This window comes from Delphinapterus leucas, chromosome 6, assembly GCF_059928025.1.
Source record: "Delphinapterus leucas isolate spDelLeu-1000000601 "Yukka" chromosome 6, BTC_Dleu_Yukka2, whole genome shotgun sequence".
Taxonomy (NCBI): Eukaryota; Metazoa; Chordata; class Mammalia; order Artiodactyla; family Monodontidae; genus Delphinapterus; species Delphinapterus leucas.
Genome location: NC_143134.1, coordinates 104,040,556 through 104,050,827, shown reverse-complemented (window position 1 = coordinate 104,050,827; position 10,272 = coordinate 104,040,556). Strand labels below are relative to the sequence as shown.

Sequence of the window (10,272 nt, the reverse complement as noted above, 5' to 3'; positions counted from 1 at the left end):
TGGGCTCCACTTAGTCCCTTTAAACCTCAGTGTTCTAAGCAAACAGGACGGGAGATAATAATCGTACCTTCTCAAAGAATTATTGTAATGCTTAAATAAAGTAGTGGATGTGAAAGGGTTTGTAAATAGTAACACACATACACACAACATATATATATGTGTGTGTATATATATATATATATATATATATGTAATTATTTTTATTATTGGCCTTGTAACTTTCGCTGTTCCTCTCTGGAAAGCCCTTTCGTCTCTTTTCTAGCAAATCATTTCCTTCCCTCCCTTTCAATAAAATTCAGCCATCCTCTCTGAAGAATTCCTGAACTAAACTTATCGAACTCTGAATCATTCCGACATTGATTTCCCTGATCTCTGCATGTACTTGGTGCTGAAGGGAAAGACGACTCACATGTCCATTTTGCACAGCAGGTTAATGCCCCTTGATTCTTCACTTGAATTTATCTGAATAAGTCTGGAAATATTTCTGACTTAACCATCGATAGGGCTTCAATGTTAATATTTGTTCAAAAGATATGAAAGACTTAATGATTATACTGACAATTAGAGAGTACTCCTTACTTAGGCATGGCAGGAGGAGGAAGGTTGGTGGGTAAGAAAGCTTTACTTTCAAGAGGGAGCCATAAAGATAAAACCAGACCTTACTCATAGTCAGTTTAGGTTGAGTACACATTCTAGGACAAAAGATAGTCTCAGTAAGAGATGTTTTAAAAGTAGAAACTGTACAGGTAACATTCATTCTTCTAATAGCCCTTGGGTCAAAGAGGAAAATAAAAACTGAATTATAGATTAAAAATGAGGCAAACTGAAAACATTACATATCAAAATGTATGAGGTGTTGCCAAATATACTCCAATAACACCACAGTCTTAAATGCCTTTGTTAGAAACTTTATTAAAAATAAGCGAACACTATTCAACACAAAAGACTAGAAAAAGTAAATCAAATTCAAAAATAGAGTGAATCAATAAAAATAAAACAAATTAATGAACTAGAAAAGATATAAATTGGTATAGATAAAAAATGAAAGTATGTAATCTTTGAAAAGACTTATAAAGTTGACAAACTTCTAGCAAATATGGCAGAAAGAAAGAGAAAGAAGAGGAAAGGAAATATACATATAAACAATATTAGGAATGAGAAAGACCATAACTACAGAAAATGAATAAAGAATATGAAAGAATATCATAAACTTTATGTATATTAATTTGAAAATATAAATAACCTGAACAATTTTCTAGCAAAATATAAATTACTAAAGTTGGTTCAATAAGAGGTAAGAGATCTCAAGAGCCCCAAACAAGAGAAGAGAATGAAATGACTGTCAAAGATGTATGTCACTCATAAAGAGATGGCGTTATGGAGTTGATTCAGCTTTTCTTTTGTATGTAAACAGTTTTGGAGCACAGGAAAAATAAGCGTTCTTCATTTTTTTTCTAATCCAAATAGGATAGATATTATACCAAAGACGCAAGAGGGAGGAGATATGGGGATATATGTATATGTATAACTGATTCACTTTGTTATAAAGCAGAAACTAACACACCATCGTAAAGCAATTATACTCCAATAAAGATGTTAAAAAAAAAGTATATGAATATAAATGTAAACTCCCCTAAGTAAAGTACTAGTGATTTCCATTTTGCCCAGCACCAATGTAAAACAAAATGTACACACGTTAGAACCATGCAAGCAAGGGCATGGCTCTGATATGCACAAGTAGCAGTTAACATGGTACCAGCAAAATGAGGGCTGCCTATATTATCAAATTCAGGACTGCAGGAAAGCAATCTACATTGAGACCAGTAGGGATTATCAGAGTGTAAGGATGATTCAATAGTAATAAATACTTCAATATAATTGACTTATTTATATATTAAAGAGAAATAATATGAAGTTGATAATTACTGAAAAATTATTTGAAAGAATATGCTATCCACTTCAAATTTTCAAAAGGCAAATTAAATTTAGACTGGAAGAAAAAATATCCTCTTACTATAACGAAGATTATTTTACAGACATGAACTATAAAACTTACACTCAAGATGAATCAAAACTACAATGAGGTATCACCTCACACCAGTCAGAATGACCATCATCAAAAAATCTACAAACAATAAATGCTGGAGAGGGTGTGGAGAAAAGGGAACCCTCTTGCACTGTTGGTGGGAATGTAAATTGATACAGCCACTATGGAGAACAGTATGGAGGTTCCTTAAAAAACTAAAAATAGAACTACCATATGACCCAGCAATTCCACTACTGGGCATATACCCTGAGAAAACCATAATTCAAAAAGAGTCATGTACCAAAATATTCATTGCAGCTCTATTTACAATAGCCAGGACATGGAAGCAACCTAAGTGTCCATCAACAGATGAATGGATAAAGAAGATGTGGCACATATATACAATGGAATATTACTCAGCCATAAAAAGAAACGAAATTGAGTTATTTATAGTGAGGCGGATGGACCTAGAGTCTGTCATACAGAGTAAAGTAAGTCAGAAAGAGAAAAACAAATACCATATGCTAACACATATATATGGAATCTAAAAAAAAAAAAAGGTTCTGAAGAACCTAGGGGCAGGACGGGAATAAAGATGCAGATGTAGAGAATGGACTTGAGGACATGGGGAAGGGGAAGGGTAAGCTGGGACAAAGTGAGAGAGTGGCATGGACATATATACACTACCAAATATAAAATAGATAGCTAGTGGGAAGCAGCCGCATAGCACAGGGAGATCAGCTCGGTGCTTTGTGTCCACCTAGAATGGTGGGATAGGGAGGGTGGGAGGGAAACACAAGAGGGAGGAGATATAGGGATATATGTATATGTATAGCTGATTCGCTTTGTTATAAAGCAGAAACTAACACACCATTGTAAAGCAATTATACTCCAATAAAGATGTTAAAAAAATTACACCAAGATGAAAACATTAGAATCTTTTTTATGAAGTCAGGAATAGGATGAGAATGATGAATATCATTGCTATTATACAACAATGCTCTGAAGATTCTGGCCAACCAAGTAAGACAAGAAAAAGAAATTACACACACACACACACACACACACGTATGTATGTATATAGGAAAGGAAAAAGACGAAACATAATTGTTTTCTGATAATCTAATTGTTGGTCTAGGAAACTCCAAGAGATTCAGTCGAAAAGCCATCAGAAATAATAGGGTAGCTGCATACAAAATATAAAAAGCAATAGTTTTCTTACATACCAGTAAAAACCAGTTAAAATAACTTCCCAATAACCATGACACCCAAAACTCATCTGGTTTCAGATTTTTATGCTGTCACTTGCAACTCCCTACTTGCAGGTGTTAACTTCTCTTTGTATTAGCTGGGACTTGTGTGGTTGCAAGAGAGAGACCAAACTTGAAAAAGCCTTGGCAAAGAGGGATATCAGAAATAGTGGATTTCAAGGTCATCAGGGCTCCACCTCTCACCTCTGCTTCTCTCTACAGAGCTGCTTTCTTTATGTAGCCGCTTAGCACTCCCCAAGGGTTATATCTTACAGCTTCAGGTACTGGCAAGAGTCCAACTCTCATTTTCAGTAGAAAAAAAGTCTGAAGGAAGGATTCTGATTGGCCCACTCCTGATCCAAACAACCGACCAAAAGGTGGGCCACTGTACTAACATAATGGCTTCTGCAGTATAACCATGGGGATTGTAGGAGAAGAATGGTTCCTTAAATAAGGGATGCTGAGCAGAAAATCGTACTACCTTAGTGTTTAAAAACAAAACAAAACAAAACAAAACAACTAACCTCTGATAGCTTCCTTTTGCCCTTCAGATAAATTCCAAACTGTTTACCTTGTATGCAGGCCTTTACAATCTGCCTCCACCCTATGGTAGATTGTTTGCAAAGACAGCCACAACCATCTCTCCCCTCCCTGTTCTTACACCCCTTTGCAATGTGACTCTGCTGCTCCTCCCATCAGGAAGTAGAATCTATTTTCCCACCCTTGGAATCGTGGCTGGCCATGAATTAATTTGGCCAATAGAATGTGGTAGAAATAACAATGTGTGAATTCCAAACCTAGGCTTCAAGGGGTTCTGCTTTCATCTTACAGGTTCTTACAGGTTTGCCTCCATTGTCGTAGTACATGATGTTGCCATGTAAGGAAGCCCAGTTAGACCTCAGGAACGTGTGACTCAGAGACAAGCTGCCTCCCATCTAATATACAGATGACTGTACCCACATGAGTATCCCAAGTAAGACCAGTAGAAGAACCACTTCTAGCTGAGAAAACCCCATATCATCATGAGCAAATAAAATGAATGTCCTGTTAAGCCACTAAGTTTTGGGGTGGTTTGTTATGCAGCAACAGATAACTGATACACACCCTATTTCTCTAGCTTAATCTTTTGTTCTCTTTATACTCTGTTTTCCAGCTTCACTGAACTTTGTGACATTCGTAGAAACCACAGGGCTCTTTCATGCTTCCAAGTCTTTGCATATGCTATTTCCTCTGCCTAGAACGTTTTTCTTCTAACCTTCTCTATTCCTTGTTTCAGATCTAGCTCAAATTCTGCTGTCTATATAAAAGGCTTCTCCAGCTTCCCTAAGCAAAGTTACTCTCTCACCTGGGATCCCAAGGCACTTAATTTAAATTTTATTATGACCCTCTCCATATTGCACAGCCTTTTATCTATTTATATGTCTGTCTCTCAAAGTGGACTGAAAGCTTCCTGAATGCAAGAATGACATCTCATACATGACTGGTTCTTCATGCTGAAGACCCTACCAGAAGGCCTGAAATGTATCATAGATACCCAATGAACTGATAAACATGGGTTAAAGCAATGAATTAACCCTGGAGTCAGGAGAACCAAGCTGACTTAGGGTGCAGAACCCTAAGAATCAAGGAGAACCCTTGATTATACCACAAGTTTCAAAGAAAAATCACAGCAAAAGCAATTCCTGAAGAAACGTCAAGTCACAAAATGTATATTCTTTGTACACAAGAAACTGTTCATTCTGGCCCATGTTGCCTGCCTCCTTAGTTTTCTCAGACTGAGTTTTGGTTGATAATTATTCCTCGAGGTCCTAAGTTGTTATGAAGACATTGCAGGAAAGTATTTTCCTTCATGAGCCACTCTGAACATCAAATTCACCATGGATTAAAATTTGGGCTTTTTTTTTTTTTTTTTTTTTTAATTGGCTGCACCGGGTCTTAGTTGTAGCACACAGGATATTTAGTTGCAGCATGCATGTGGGATCTAGTTCCCTGACCAGGGATCGAAGCTGGGCCCCCTGCATTGGGAGCACAGAGTCTTAACCACTGGACCACCAGGGAAGTCCCCAAACTGGGCTTTCTTGATATGAAAATGACCAAAGAGAAGTAAGAGGTTGTCATGGGGCAGATGACTCCAGGTGGGAAAGAGCAGTATAAGAAGACTGACTTGCTTGGCAAATCCCAAAGTTCTGGAACTATGTAGTAATCCTTGGAAATTGAAAGGATTAGACAAGTAAAACCAAGAGTTACTTTGGGGAATGCCTCAAACTCCCCTTTGTGATAATCTTAACTAGGGGATGAAGAAAGTGGAGAAAATGCTTGTGAACTACAAGTACTCTAATAGGAAAAAAAAATGAATCTTGAAGTAACCATTGCTGACAACAAAAATGACTTCATTTTTGCAGTTACTAAATTTCACTTTATTGAGAAAGACAGGTATTGAACTTCAAGATGCTGTATTTTCTGAGTGAGGCTAAGGAATACGTAAATCAATGAGACAGCAACTTTGAGGGAGATGTATCAGTGAGGATTAGGTCACACTTATGAAGAAAAAAACACCATGTGGAACACACACAGCAGATCACAGAGTAATGAGAGTGTGAGACTGGCCGGGTACACTCTGCTAATTTAGATGACATTTGGAAGTCTGATTTGACTCTTTGCTTTCCTCCTTGAAAAAATAACTAAATTTGAGGTTTACCAGCTGCCAGATAATGATAAACAGCTGTAACCTAGCTTGTTTGCTGCTAGCTATATCTACCTTTAAAGACACACTTAGACTAAAAATACCTTGCACTGAGACCAAAAAATGAGATTAAGACTATGGTCCTTGATGCCACAATTCCTTCTTTTAACAAAAATACTGGCTAATGCTCTAAGAGACTGGCCTCTTTCTTAAGAATTTAATCATTAAAAATATTTAAGTGGCCCATGTGAGTCAGAGGATTGAAATATATCTTCTTCCTCATCCATTTTTCCTCCAAACAACACAGGTGAAACTAGAAGTGATGATAAGGCACACCCAACTGGACAATGGAGACATTTTCACCACCTGAGATGTATATGTTACCTATGCCATGAAGGTTATGGGGAAATGGGGCTCTTTTCATGGATTCCTGCAGGGAAATGTAAAGTTTCCCAGTAACGGACAACTGTCTTCATAGTGACTTCACAAAGTCTGGAAGACAAGATCCTCTGACCTTGAAAAGGTTAAGGTTAGGGGCTGAAGACATGGTGATGAGGGTCTATGAGAATAGATGAATTTTAAAATTATTATTAATAAAGGTGAAATTGTTACATTTTAATAGATTTATTTGCTTTTTTATTGTGGTAAAATATACATAATATAAAATTTACTATCTTAACCATTTATAAGTGTACCATCCAGTGTCATTAAGTACATTCACAATGTCGTGCAACCATCATCACTACTCATTTCCAGAACTTTTTCATCATTCCAAACAGAAACTACTCAGTATACAATAACTACATTTCTTCCCCCTGCCAGCCCCTGGTAACCTCTATTATACTTTCTGTCTCTACGAACTTGCCTATTCTAGGTACCTTACATAAATGGAATCATACATATTTGCTCTTTTGTGTCTGACTTATTTTACTTAGTATAACACTTTCAAGGTTCAGCCATGCTGTAAGCATGTATCAGTACTTCTTTTCTTTCCATTGACAAATAATATTCCATTGTATGGATATACCACATTTTGTTTATCCATTCATCTGCTGATGGACATTTGGGTTGTTTGTACATTTTGGCTATGGTGAATAATGCTACAACAAATATTTGTGTACAGGTTTTTGTATAGATATATGTCTTAAATTTTCTTGAGTATACGCCTATGAATGGAATTGCTGGGTGAGAGTAACCCTATGTTTAACTTTTGGGGAACTGCCAGACTTTCCAAAGCAGTTGCATCATTTTGCATTCCCACCAGAAATGTATGAGGGTTCCAATTTCTCCACATCCTCATCAACGCTTGTTATTATCTGTTTTTCTTTTTTTTAATCCTAGTCTTCCTACTGAATGTGAAGTAGAATCTCATGTGATTTTGTCTTGCATTTCCCTGCGGTCTAATGAGCATCTTTTCACGTGTTTATTTTCGTCATAATAATGGTTTAATGTCCTTGTCTGCTAATTCTAAAATCTGTGTCAGTTCTGGGTTGGTTGATTGATTCATTCTTTAAGTGATATATTGATATTTTCTTGCTCCTTTGCATGTCTGGAAATTTTTGTTTAGTTGCCAGAGATTGTGAATTTTATTTCTTGGGTTCTGGATATTCCTATATTCCTATAAATATTCTTAAGGTTTGTTCTGGGACATAGTTAAGTTACTTGAAAACTGTTTGACCCTTTTGGGTCTTGCTTTTTCTTAATTAAAAAAATATTGAGATATAATTACCATATGACACTATATCAATTTCAGGTGTATAACATAATATTTTGATATCTGTATACATTGCAAAATGATTACCACAATAAATCTAGTCAACACCCATCACCACACATAGTTAAAATTTTTTTTTCTTGTAACGAGAGCTTTTAAGATCTACTCTCTTAGCAACCTTCAAATATACAGTACCGTGTTATTAACTATACTCATCATGCTGCACATTACATCCCCAGGCCTTTTAACCACCTTCACCCATTTCAACACTGCTCATTCCCAGCCTCTAGTGACCACCAATCTGTTCTTTGTAGCTAGGAGGATTTTTGTTCTTTGTTTTTAGATTCCACATATAAGTGAGATCATATGGTAATTGTCTTTCTCTGTCTGACTTATTTCATTTAGTATAATGCCCTCAAGGTCCATCCATGTTGTTGCAAATAGCGAGATTTTCTTCCTTTTTATGGCTGAATAATATTCCATTGTATCTATACACCACATATTCTTTATCCATTCATCCATCTATGGATACTTAGGTTGCTTCTATGTCTTGGCTATTGTAAATAATGCTGCAATGAACACAGGGGTGTATATATCCTTTTGAATTAGTGTTTTCGTTTCCTTTAGATAAAGGATCGCATGATAGTTCTATTTTTAATTTTTTGAGGAACCTCCATACTCTTTTTCTATAGTGGCTGCACCACTTTACATTTGCACCAGTAGTGCACAACAGTCCCCTTTTCTCCACATCCTTACCAACACTAGTTAACTCTTGTCTTTTGATAACAGTCATCCTAAGAGATGTGAGGTGATAGCTCCCTGCGGTTTTGATTTGCATTTCCCTGATGATTAGTGATATATAGCACCTTTCCATGTAGCTGGGTCTTGCTTTTAAGATTTGTTGGATAGGGTTAGAGCAAAGCTCAGTCTGTGGCTAATTATTCTCCACATTTGATGCAAGACCTTTCTAAAGTCTCTACCCCACGAATCCTGAGGTTTTTCCAGTCTGACTGGTGGGAAGAGGCACTGTTTCCAGTTCTGTGTGAGCTCCAGGTACTATTACCTCTGATTCTTTCAGGCGTCTTTTTTTTTTTTTTTTGGCCAGCCTCGGGTAGTTTCCTCACATGCAGATGTTGATCAGTACTCAGCTGAATATTTGAGACAGAATAGCTTCAGTTCTCTCATGTTCTCTTTCTGTGTAGCTCTCTACTTTCGAATATTCTGTTATGACAATTCTAGCCACCTGGGTCTCTCTGGACTCAGTTCCATTTCCTCAACTCAGCAAATCTGCTGGGCTCTTCCTGCATGCTCCCTCCCTGCACCACAGCCCTGTAGACTGTTTCAAGGCAGCAAGCTGGGGCACATGTAAGGCTCACCTTGTTTCCCATCTCTCAGAGATCACTGCCCTTCTTTGTGTATTATATAATACCTTGCAAAACATTAGTTATATCATTTGTCTGTTTTTTGGTTGTTTCTGGCAGGAGAGTAAATCTCCTCCAAATTGGCTGGAAGTGAAAGACTTAACTGATTTTTCTCCTGGGCATGGGTTATATGTTCCCACTTCTTCCTATGTATAGTAACTGTTGATTGTATGCTAGAAATGGTGAATTTTACATTATTAAATTCTGGATTTGTCTTATCTTTTCAATGAATGCTATAACTTCTTTCTAGTTGTTCTCATGTCCTCAGCCGCCCTGACCTCTGATTTCTGTCTCCCCTCAACTCAGCAAGATTGCCAGGCTCAGTTTGGGTTCCCCTCCCTTTAATGCAGTTTAAAAATTGTCTCCAGGCAGAAAGCCTGAGAGGTGGTCGAGCAGCCATCTTAGGGATCAAGTCCTGTGCTGCCTGTTCTTTAGGAAGAGTTATTTCATTATATATTATGCCCAGTTTTCTAGTTGTTACAGCAGGAGAGCAATTCTGGACCCTTCTATTCCCTTATGGCCACAAGTGGAAATTTCAATTTATTTTCTAATCTGCTGGATCATTTTGATTAGTATGTTGTTGCTTTTTCATTTTTATAATTCTTTTCATTCTTTCAACAAACATTTCATACATCCTTAACCTATAATCTACTATCTAAAGTCCCTGGTGTCTAAATCTGTTCTTTGTTGTTTCTATTCATTCTCATTCATGGTGATTTATTTCCTTAAGTGGATAGTGATTTTTTTTTTTAAAATGAGCACACATTTAGTTGGTCTTAATCTGTGAAAAATCTGAGCACCTATATTTTGGATGTTTCCCTTCAAAGATTATTAGCATATGACTCTGCAAGGAGCCAGGGTACTGACCAAGAACTTCTTTAGACACCTTCAGGGTCTGCTCCTCAATCAAGGATTCTTCAGTTTAGCTCCCTGCCTCTTCCCTCCTTAATGATGTTATCAACATAAGCCCTTAGGAAGAGCCCTGCCTTTCATACGTGCTTACTGCTCACACTGCTCCTGTTCTGATCCTGTGCATGGCCCCCTTTCTTTCTGCAAGTACAGCAGAAAGGCCCCTCACAGTATCTAGGGCACCATGCTGCCAGAAGTAGAAACCTGGATTTCCTATTTCATCTCTTGTTGGTGCCCTAAACACATCACCCAAACCTGGAGATGTCACC

At 37.3% G+C, this 10,272-nt stretch overlaps 1 protein-coding gene across 2 annotated transcripts in view; it reads right to left on the bottom strand.

The window, feature by feature from the left end:
• KIAA1958 (KIAA1958 ortholog) overlaps positions 1-10,272 on the bottom strand; it is a 180,725-nt gene that overhangs the window by 10,526 nt on the left and 159,927 nt on the right. The gene's annotated exons all lie outside the window — the stretch shown is intronic.